The sequence below is a fragment of the Sceloporus occidentalis genome, unplaced genomic scaffold, assembly GCF_023333645.1.
Source record: "Sceloporus occidentalis isolate IW3139 unplaced genomic scaffold, rSceOcc1.0.p SCAF_2, whole genome shotgun sequence".
Lineage (NCBI taxonomy): Eukaryota > Metazoa > Chordata > Lepidosauria > Squamata > Phrynosomatidae > Sceloporus > Sceloporus occidentalis.
The window spans coordinates 235282351-235294598 of record NW_028316982.1 but is presented as its reverse complement, the minus strand read 5'-3'; the positions used below and the strand labels follow the sequence as shown (position 1 = coordinate 235294598).

The following is a 12248-nucleotide window of genomic DNA, read 5'->3' as shown; positions in this document are numbered from 1 at the left end:
TTTGGGACTTCCAAAAAACAGTCCAATTTTGTTTGGACTTACCTGGAAACAGTCCAGTTCAACTCAGGCCCCTGTTGTGATTCAGATTTGAAAAGATCCATGCCTGTCACTGTCCAGCACTGGCAGTTTTAAAATGGTGATTACCTTTTTTTTGTCATAGTTTAATTTCATTTATGGTAGTAGTCGCTTAAGAAATCTGTGTTTGTTTTGCATGCCTGTATAGATTTTCCCCAAGCAAGCTTTCTATGCAGAATTTGATGCTGTTTGAACTGACAGGTGTTGCTTGTGAGGAGAATAAGCCACCGAAGTTTTGCATGCATGGGAGAAGGAGTTTTGTGCAAGAGTGGTTTTCAAAAAAAGGACAACTTTGTTTGATTGTTTGTTTGTTTTTGGTGGGATTTGTGAAAATGACTGAAGAGGAGTGGGATTTATATGTGATTTCTTCTCCTTACCCCATTTCTTGTGTATGCTTTCAAAATGTGTGTGAAAAAGGTATATGTCATTTGGAAAGCTCAGACTAGAACACATACTTTTTTGGACTAAAACACCCAGAATTTCTAGCTAGTATGGTCATTTTGTCAATTTTAGTACAACTTGGCCATACTCTGTCATAGGTTTTCATTCACATTCAAACTGCTAATGAATCTTCAGGATTTATTAGGTTGCTTTGAAGGAGCCCTGCTTTGATGTGGGCATTCCTCAAATCTGTTTTATTCAGCCAGATTCACCTTGGGATTTCTCCAAATCCAAAGTACATCCCTAATATTGCTTCATATTTTTATTATAGGTTTTTCTATTTTTGTCAAATTGTCCTGGGAATTTATTGAATCAAAATGCCATCTATATATATTTTAATATCAATACAAATGCATGGTTTCATATCAACATAAACTATAAAGTATTAAATTGTTTAACTACAAATCCTAGATACACTTTTTAAAAGCTCTGTTCAACACAAAATCGTATGTATCATTTTCCCCAAAAAAGCTCTATTAGACTTGTATCTGAGTAAACATGCATAAGGTTGTTAGAAAATGCCAGTTTCTTATGTCCTATTATGCACTTAAAACCAACAGTGACTAGAGAGGCTTTAGTCTGATTATGTATGGATTTTCTAACAGTGTGTTATGGGCATCATATTTTTACAGTGTTATACAGCAACTTGGAGTAAAAAACTGATTTTTAAATATTAAAATATTTTATTATGAATGAATAGTTTAAATGTAAAGCCCATACGCTAAGTCAGAGCAGAACTGGGAAGGTTACTTTTGAGAAGGATGAATATAATAATACGTATGTTGAAGCCACCCATAACTGAGCAGTTGTGAGGCAATCCTCTGGGGCCCAGAACATCATTCTGCCATGGCCTGGTGTCATATTGGTGACTTCAATATGATGTCATATTCAGTTTTGGGTTTTTTGTTTTGTTTTGTTTTGTTTTTTAAAAGTGACTTTCCAAGCTCTGATTTTATGTCGTCTTCTGCTGTTTGAGCTAGCAAAACTGAATTTATAATGTAGAGATTCAGGACACTCTTGTTTTAAAGTTTATTTCTTTCTATATTTAGCCCACCCTTCTGAAAGCTCGGAGCACACAATCTATAAACAGAACAATTCTGTTGCAAGAGAGTCTGTAACTTTCTACCATATTAATGCTGCCCCCTTCCCCTAGGGCTAATACAAGTAACAAAATTTCTTTTTTTTAAATGTGCAGTAATGGTCTTAGGCAACCTTAGAAATGTACAGAAAGGGGAAGAGTAGCGGTTGCCTAGTAATGGTGTAATAATTTCAATCAGTTCCATTCAAAGTGAAGGTCCAAGCCATTAGCTGCCAACCCACAACAAATTTCTAGGAAAGAGAGAGAGAGAGATGTAGACAATGGACACAAATATAGTATAATGCCATGGCATGTTAGAGGGGAGAGTGAGTTGCCCACATCAGATGGCCTGAGACGCACTGATTAAGATGACCTAGAGAGCAAGCACCCATATGATAGGGAGCCTTGTGGCACAGTGGTTAAATACTGATACTGCAGCCACAAGGTTGTGAGTTTGATGTCAGAGGCACCAAGGTTGACTCAGCCTTCCATCCTTTCATAGGTCAGTAAAATGAGTACCCAGAATGTTGGGGACAAATAACTTACAGACTATAAACCAGAATGCTGAATTCACTGATAAGCAGTATAGAAATGTACATGGTGTTATTATTGCTGCCTTTCTATTAATGTTGCCCATTGCTCCAGATAATCCAATTGCTTGGTTATCTTAAACAGAATAAGAGGTTACACTAACCACAAAGGTGCGCGGAAAGGCTAGTGTTGATTTTGAAGGGTAACTTCCATCAATATGAATAAACCAGGTCAGTTAAGTTCAAGAAACTTAAATTCCAAGCCCTATCAACATAGAAAATAATTTCAGAAAAGAAAGCCCTGTGTGGAGCATTGTTTCCTACTGACACTTTGTATATACCTTTAGAATATACGTTCATGCATTTTCACTTAACAAAAAAAAACCCTACATAACAAGAAAACTACATTTTTAATTCATTAAATCTCCCTCCACTGTTCATGAAAGATTAAAAAGAGCTAGGTTTTTGTATAAGAAGAGGATTGATTGGTGTCATGTACATATTTCTTCATTTCTGTTTATGCAAGATAATGAGAGTATTAACATGAAGGTGGAATAATGGTGTTTATAATTCCATCACCACTGTTTATATAAGATAAAAACAGTGCTTTTTAAAAAGTAAAATGGTGAGAGAACATTTGCTGTTATGTACATACATTAATTTCTTCCACTTCTGTTTATAAAGAATGGGGGATGAAAAGGTTTAACAAGTTGAAGTGAAGTCAATGCTGTTTATAATATGGTCCTTGCTGTTTACCTAAGATAAATAAATTTAGAGTATATAATTTTTGTCTCTTCTGAGAGGGGAATTGAGGTGACAGTGTTTGCAGCTATATTGTGTTCTTGTGGCAACTACAGAATTCTTTCCCTTATTAGGAAATATGCAAGATATATGTTAAATCATGCCAATATGAAGATGACATAGTTTCTGAAAACAAAGCAAATATCAAAATGACTTGCCATGCATTAGAACATAGATTCCCTCAAGAGTTTCTGAACAGACAACAGCAGAGGGACAGTGGTGTGCAAATAATTTTAATGGCCTCATGAACAGTTAAACTCTTGCGCTTGCCAAGAATTTGATCCATACTAAATAATTGTTTTTCTCCATAATTCTGTTTTATTCCTAGAAATAAATGATAGTGCAAGTTTAACATGTAGATTGGCTTCTTCTTTGGCTTACCTCAATTCCTTAAACTTGCTGATATCTTGCTAAATATATAGTCTTTTTCCATATAGGTATCCTTTTCTAGATGCTGAATATTTGTTAAGGCACTCTGAAAAGCATTTGCACAAGAAGCTTGGTGGCAGATAAAATTCCTACCTGTTCCCTCCTCCTGCTTGGGTTATGGGTTAAATGGGTTTTCATGTGGAGTAGTAGGAGAGGTGCCAAAGAAGAAAAAGGTGCTCAAAATGAAAAGGAATAGCAAGAGGAGGAGTGTTCATGGCAGCATATCCAGCCAGCTTTTGGGAAGCAGTGGTTTGCTGCCTGAAATCACTTCAGCATCTTCCTTGAAACAGAACCTTTCCAACATGCATGTCTGCAGTACAGGTTGCCTCACAAAGAAACACTACACTTCAGCTACAGTGCAATTGTTCTGCTTCCTTAATAGACATTGGCTGCATCTGCATTGCAGAAATAATCTGGTTTGACCTCACTTTAAGTGCTGTGGCTCAGTGCTATGGAATTCTGGGAAATATAGTTTGTTGAGGACATACCAGATTATTACTGCAGTGTAGAAGCAGCCACAGATAATAGTTTCTTTGTAAGAGAACCGAAAATCTTAAAAATTTGTTGTATGCTACTGGTGTTTATATGACCTTTTTGAGGAGCCTAGCTAAAAAAACAAAAAGGGCAGAATGATCTGCATGTTCAGGCAGTGTACTTGGAGAATGAAGGAAACAGATAATTATTCGTACATTGTTTGCTTGTGCCAAGTCCAAAATAAATATGTTTCACATGACTAAAATTGAAGTAATAAGGAGCACAATGTATTTAAGAGGTAGCTTTATTGGTGCCTTACTTTCCATTCTGGGAACATGTAGTTAGACGCTGAAAAAACATCCCAACCCTTTTCTTATCATGTACCAGAGTTGACAGACTGCAGAAACGATGCCTTGTTCCATTTTACTGGCCAGAAATATAGTTCTGTGATCTATCCCAAGGAGATTCTGTAGGTCTAAATTAGTCATAGCGATTTTCTTTTCTTTAGATGTGACAAAAGCCACTCTGCACTTTTATATATTAACATTAAAGTTTTTGTCATTAACATTTTCTTTGTTGATGATGAAGCCTTTTCTACTTCAAGATTTTGACAGATAATTTAACTAAATCTTCCATGATCATCATGTTCTTTTTTACTTTTTCAATTCCAGAAAACAGAAAACATTTCAGAGTTGCACAGCAGAACCAAACAGCCCCAGAATCATTTGCTGTAAGGTAAGCCATCTGTGTAGAAGTCTGTAATGAAAAATGTAAAACCATATGCATTTCCTGTTATCAGCTGCAAACTGAGCTTTGAAAATTAAGAGGCATCTCTGGCTATTCAATGAGCCCTGTCTCCCTGATCTAACAGGCACATTTTGGAAATGGCATATCATGAAACAATTAACCTCAGTTGCTTCGGATTCCTTTTGTTTATCTATTTGAATTTACAGAGGTGGGCATTCAAAAATGTGCCATACATTACTTTGCAGCTGTTTGCTTTTCCTGCTTTTTGACCCTTTCCCTTTTAAGATATACAACAGAAAGTTAGCTGTTGCTACCAGTGTTGTAGTGGAGCCAGGACTGACATGGTCAGAGTGCCAGTACTATTTGCTTAGCTCGGATGATGATGTGACCTGCCACCCGCTTCAGGCTTTCCTGTTCTCTTATTGAGTTTAACCTCAGGCCTAATAGTAACTGGAAAACTGGCAAGCGAGTGGCTGGATTTTCCCAGCATATAGAAATACACTTTCAGCACTAGACCACAAATATAGACCCTTTCTATCCCCCCCCCCCCGCCCACCCAGGATTTTCTTCATTCCTGCTTTAAGAGCAAAATAAGTCATTTTGTGGTCACTATTTGGAATCAGAGATTTTTGCTAAGCGTTAAAGCGCTTGGACCTATAATAATAATAATCAACAACAACAACGACAACAACAACACTTTATTTATATCCTGCTTTTCTGTTGCCAAACAATCAAAGTGGCTTATATCTAAAATCAGTCCAATACACTGTATATACAGTGTCCCTGTATCCCCCCTAAAAAAGAATTAAACATAGTACAATTAAAATTAGTCTATTAAAAACAAATAACAAATAAAAACAAATCATGATCCATAGACAAGGTGATCAAAACGGCTGAGTCGTGGGAAGTACATGATGGGAAGGGGGGCCGTTTATGTTTTTTATTTGGCTAAGGGATTCTATTCAGGAAAGGCCTGCCAGAAGAGGTCCGTCTTGACAGCTCTTGACAGTCTAAGTTGGTCATCTGATGGATCTCCTCCGGCAGGGCATTCTACAATCTGGAAGTGGCGGCAGAGAAGGTCCTCCGGGAGGTTGCAGTCAATCTAGATTTTATAGGTTGCAATAAATTCCCCCAGGAGAACCTAAGTGCACGGGATGGATTATATGGAAGCAGGCGATCCCTTAGGTAGGTTGGACCCAGGAAGTAGGTGATCCCTTAGGTAGGTTGGACTCAGGCCGTGTAGAGCTTTAAAGGTAATAACCAACACCTTGTACTGTGCCTGGAAACCAATAGGCAGCCTCTACTAGTACAGCTCAGTGTACCTTCTATCTATAAGCAATGCCCAGGATCAGAGGCAGCATTCTATATACCTCTTTCAGTTCTCCCATTGCTAGTTCGTACATAGACAAAATAGCAATATCCACATAGTAGAAAAGGATGTCTGCAGGCATTGGGAAACCCCACTATTTGCAAAAGTACCAAACCCACACACACACTGTTTAGGAGTAGACACCCCCAAAATGTCAGTCAACAATCATTGGCCATAGAAAGCTGACCTTTGAGGTGACTAGGAATGTTAAATCAGGGGCAATTGATAGAGTATCCTTGAAGAGATCTTAATTCACCATTTCGAATGCTAAGGAGGAGGAGTTCACAGTGCAACGTTTTGTTGACGTCTCCGTTTGTGCCTTTGAACATCAATTGTTGGGAGTAACAAAGAGAAAAGGCATCTCATCATGTTCTAAGTGTGGCCTTTCTAAGGGACATCTGCTTCAGCATTGTGGGAGTGAGGATGCTGGTTTAAAGAAGCCTCTCTTTTGAATAAATAGCACTCTTGTTGATGTATTTAGAAAGATTGCCAAGGGAACAGCCCCTTTGAATAAGTATTGCTCTGAGTTGTTTTAAAGATATGTCCATGATTCTTCAAAATGTACACCCCTTGAGCAACTATGTGTCCAGCTTTACTGAATTGACTGGTTTTTGTCTGTACACAACTGCATTGATTCTTAATCATTTGTTTCCATGACTTCTCACTGTATTAATTTCATTGTACTGCAGTATTTTATACATCTCCCATATTCTGGCAGTAGTAAGGGACTCAAAGCTTCCTTGAATACTTCATAACATGTCACAGGTTGCAGCATTTGTTGTGAGTAGATTTGTCTGATGTGCGAGCCAGTTAGTTGCTAGGCAACTTTTTGATTTAGCTTTGTGGAATACAAAGCCTTTACTGTTTAATGCAAATAAATGAAAGAAGAGAGGCAATTGGCTGCTGATGGCGCACACAGATACACAGAGAGAGACACACACTGATTATTACATATGGCAGGAATGATTTTCAGTTTCTGAATCACAAATCATAGATTTATATTTGTTTGTGTGTGTGTGTGTGTGTGCAGGTTATGTTACCTGTTGACCTATGCTGACTCCATGAATTTCATAGGGTTTTCTTAGACAATGATTACTTACAGGTGGTTTTGCCAGTTCCTTTCTCTGAAATAAAGCCTACAGTACTTGATATTCCTTGGCATTCTCCCATCCAAGTATTCACCAGGGCTGATCCCGCTTAGCTTCCAAGATCAGATGGGAGCTGGTGCCTTTAAGGTATTCTGTGGATTAGTGTTCTGAATATAATATACTATAAAATAAATCATACAGTACAGAAAAAGGATAATTTCTATATTTGTATTTTTGAGTCGGAGGTGGTATGTCACTACCATTCTCATGAACAATTCTCATGAATAATTATCATATAAAATACAGTACTATGAAGTTGTTCAGTGAAGCTACTTTCTTACTGAGCTAAGCTAGGACTTTGGCTTCTAGCAGAGTGTCACATGCAATTAAATCAAGTGAAAGAGGGTCCCAAAAATGTTAGTGTCCCAATCTAGCTAGACAGAAATGACAGCTTATTGGAAAATATGAAGACCCATTTAGCTTACATCTCTGGCCAGTTTATTTCCCTGATTTAAAATAGAAGAATCGTTAACTCTGCACACTACCTTTAGTGTGGTGTTAAAGTTCTCTTAATGCTGACTTCCTGTTCTAGGGTTCAACCAATATCCTACTATACCAACGCTATGAAGAAACTGACATAGCTTATCTCTGTGATTCATATTCTTATGAAAGTAACTCTCTCAGCCTCAAAGGCCAATCTCCTCTGCACAAATTCTGTCAAGAAAACCCTGGGTTGCCTTTGGGTTGCCGTAAGTCAGAAATTACTTGAAGGCACACCACAACAAAATAACGTGATAATCTTCTACTTTTCAAAACTTTTGGAAGCTGTGTTGATATTTTTCTCTGAGAACTGCTGGATAGAAATTTTGGAAACAGTATAATTTTGAGATCTCATCTACAAATCCACACATCATTCTAAGTTATAGCCATGTTGTTTTGCTGAGAAACTAACAGTATCATAGCAAAGACCTCGGGTGACAGTAAATGGCTGCATTTTTATAGGAGCTACATAAATGACTGCCTGATTGAATTCATACTCAGTTCTTATGGAAGCAGATTATTTCTTCACCACTGAGCTTGTGATCGAATATCAGTGGCCTCAGTTTTTTTATTTAATTTTGTATGTTCTTCCACTCAAGAGGACTAATTGAGAAGAGACAGAATGCTGCAGTAGAATGGTTATTATGGGAGATATTCCAGTAATGGTAATCAGAGGTACTGTAATGCTCCTTTATCACCTTTAATTCCAACTATAACATAATAACCATTGGCAAATGTAGTGCACATGTTGCTGTTTATTATTGGTATATGAACACTTTTTAGTCTATGAATTATCTCTATGGGACCATGGGAAAGCAGTACCTGTCATTGCATAAGCAGAATGACAGACATTTTTGATAGAATACTAGAATACCACTTGTCATCATCTACATCAAGCAATACAAACCAGACTTTAGAGTGGTAATGCTCAGAAAACATTTCAGCCTCTGCAGACATTCTGTGGCACAGCTTAAAATCATGTATACCAAACAAGTCAAAAATGCCAATGCATCAAATTGGAATTGGGTGAGTTGAAAATCATTGAATGTCTAGGGATGAAAATTAGCCTTTCTTTAATTTTTAATTTATTCGTTCGATTTTGGTGCTTAGTCATTATTTCTTGTCATTATTGTTCAGTTGTTTAGGCCTGAATCCACCCATACTCAGTTCACTTTGTATTCATTTGATTAGTTACTATATTTATTTATCCTGTCCAGAGTACTGTTGCAAATCTAGTGATATCTCTTACGTTGTTTGGTTTTTTGACCAGCCTTTTTTAAAATTAGAAATCTCTCCTCCACTTGCCTTCTCTCTCTCTCTCTCTCTCTCTCTCTCTCTCTCTGGCTGCAAAAACCTTCCCAGAGATGACCACTTCATTGATCTATTGCAGTTGATTCTGACTGTAAAATATTCTGCCAGAATGCACTGTTAGCCCGTAAGGTACCTCTAGATTTGTTCTTTCTGTTGGAGCATCCTGATAGAGAAATCTCCCTGGAACTTGATGCCATGTGGCATTATAGCTAATATCATCTTTAAACTAGATTTCATACAGAAGCTTCTGGCAATGGTAAAATCCTGGTAAAGTGCTGGGCTGTGAAGTATCTAACCATACGTTTTGTTGTTGTATGCCTTCAAATCATTTCCAAATTATGGCGATGACCCTAAGGTTCACTAAGGACTGTCTGTATGCTTCCAAACAAATAAAATAAAATTCAGCAATATTATTTTAATAATGAGTTTTGTTTTGAGTCTCATTTAGGTACAGAAGGGAACAGAAGGGGATAAGCCTTTTTGGATGAGGCATCTTTTGGTTCTATTAATACTTTTATGTTTTAATAGAAAATACAATCACTGGATTTGTTTTGTTGTTGTTGTTGGAAAAGTGTTACAAATACAATTCTCTCATGCATCATATGAACTTAGTTCATTGTTGCTGCCTTATAACTATGTAATGCCTGCACTATAGAGTTATATGGTTATGAGTGAAAAGGGTTCTAATAAGAACATTATCAGAGCACATTGGATTTACTGGTTCACTCATGGGGAATCTTTACTCTCCCAGAGGAAAGTATAATTACTAATAAGAACCAATCAACTAATGACTTAATTCATCTCCCAGGGTCATTTCCTCACATTAGTAGCCTATTTATATGAATTACTGGACCTTTAAAGTAATTACCTTATTATTAATAATAAATAACAAGCAAAATTTCAATAATTGCTTTTATTAACTATCAGCAAATGTGCTCATTATTACAATGTGTGCCAGCTTCTCAATATTTAGTGCTTCCATTATTCATATTTTCAGTTTGCTTAAAACTTCAGTACATAATTTCATTAATTTTCAAATGTCTTCAGCCTTTTCTAAAGTGGAGTCTCGGATTAGGTCTTAAGTTGCTCAAGCCATCTGGAATTGATTTATTTGCTAAACATTTCCTAAAATGTAACAGTTTGTCTGGTGTAGATATAGGTAAATGTATTGGTGGTGATTCCAATAAACTGAATCAATTGGTATATAGGTTTTATTTGTCCATCAAGCCATTCCATTTATTTTTATTACATTTTTATTCCACCCTTCCTCCCACAAATTCAGGGTGGCCTTTATGGTAGGTAAATCCATCTGGTTTTGATCCCTATGATCATTCATTTCTTGTTTATTCATTCTGTTCCATTTCCACAGCAATCTCCATGTTTAAATACATAAAAAGCATATGATATTTGAATATTATTTCCAATATATACATTTTTCTACACATTATATCTTAAATGTACATTTTTGTTTGTGTTTATTTAGCTGAATACTGTAAAATTCAGAGAAGTGTGAAAACTCAGAGATAACTTTGTCTGATCTGTATTAATTTGGGAATTTTGAATCAGGCTAGAACAAAATCCTTGAGAATCAGCAAGGGGCATATGTGGTGCTGTTTCTCCGTCTCCACACAATTTTTATGTGGTTAAATTGAAAGATTATTACTGACCCATAATCTCTCATGAATTTGATCATTGTGTAGAATCTGAACCCTGCTCCTAGTCTAACACTTTTTAACAACTAGTGCATATGAGATCAAAATAATAATACTAAAGCATTGAAACAAAATAAGATCTCATCGCTGCTCTATCAAATTCCTTTAGGGAGGCTTTTTTCCCCATATGCAGCAAATACTATTAGAAATTGTAATTAATAACATATCAGGTCACTATTGAATCAAAATAATTGTACCAAATGCAGGTAGCTGACACCGGTAAAGATAAACACAATTCTTTCTAGTGCTCCCTTCAAACTTTCTTATTCAGAGCCCCCTCCCCAACTTTCTTGCTTGGAGAAGCAGCAATGTGATGTTTCTGCAAGAGTACTCTCCAGCTCATTCTTTGAAGATGCTTTTCTCAAAGGTGCTTTGCATAGAGACTTTCTCTTGATTGAGGATTCTTTTTTGGACAGCTGGAAATTCCTGATGGATGTTAATTGGAGTTCAGTTTGAAGATACAGAACTGCTTTTATTGCATCTGTCTTTCATTGATTTCTGTGAAAACCGTAATTAGGCTTTTTTGTGGGTGGAGATACCCATGGAATGTTTCAGTTCAATGCCTTTATCCGTTTAAAAGATGGACTTTCTCTTTTGTTTTTCTTAAAGCTATATCAGCCAGTTGTATTTGCACAGATAATTCTGTTTCCTCTAAACATTCAGTTTTCTGTGTGGTATTGTGTATAAATATAAATATGTTATACTATATGCCCACACAGTGATTCCAGATAGTTAATGAATATTAGTATTGTACTTAGTAAAATGATTAAAAAGTTCATGTTGGTTTCCTTCTGTTAAAAATATGTAGGTTAAGATGCTTGAGTTTGTTTGCCCAGGCTAAATATAAATTCTTCTACTTTAATAGCTTGATTAAAACAAATTTATATAGGTTTAGAGCTACTAAGGTATTTGGAAGACTTGGAATAACAAAGAAAGGTGGGAATTCACAAGGTTGCAAGTCCTAAAATAAAGGGAAGCAACAGGATAAATTGTCTATGTGTCTAATGTAAGAAGTTCATTGATTTTAGCAGCTGCAGGTTTTTCTCATAGAAATGACCACACAATTTGAAACCTTAATCATTGTCATTTAGATATTTCATTAGTCTGCTTTAGTAAATATTACTATCAATGCACAATGGATATGTAATTACATATTGGCATGTTAACAGCAGTCAGTAGCAAAAGATAAGATTTTTACCTTTCAGGAACAATAGGAAATGCCTTATTGTATAGAAGAAAACATATTTCAGACCCAACATTTGTATCATGCTCTTCATCACACTTTTCATATTTCTTCTCATGTGGAGCAGACAATAAGTCCTGAACAACCAGTGAATTGACAGTTCAAATAAATGTTGAAGATCATAGTTTCTGAAACCAACTTGAGAAACAATATTATATTGGGATTCAAGAGGATGATGGGAAATGTAACAAGCTACAAAGATAAATGACTATAATACTGTAGATTTCATTCGAAATACACCCAGCCATGATGGACTTGCAAAAGAAAACGACTCTTTGGTTTTCCTTATCCCCACACCCCCATAGTAATACTCTCTCTCTGGCTTTGCTTCGCGAACGAAGATTTAGGAAGGACTCATCCCATGCTTTGTACAAGCGCATTGGTGACTAAAAAGGCCAATCCGAGACAAA

At 36.4% G+C, this 12248-nt stretch overlaps 1 protein-coding gene across 1 annotated transcript in view; it reads left to right on the top strand.

Annotated features, from left to right (window-relative positions):
• ZBTB20 (zinc finger and BTB domain containing 20) overlaps positions 1-12248 on the top strand; it is a 590333-nt gene that overhangs the window by 422036 nt on the left and 156049 nt on the right. The window contains exon 6 of the mRNA XM_089512479.1: positions 4500-4563. The gene's annotated coding sequence lies outside the window, so the exon portion shown is untranslated. The remainder of the gene's footprint in view (positions 1-4499; positions 4564-12248) is intronic.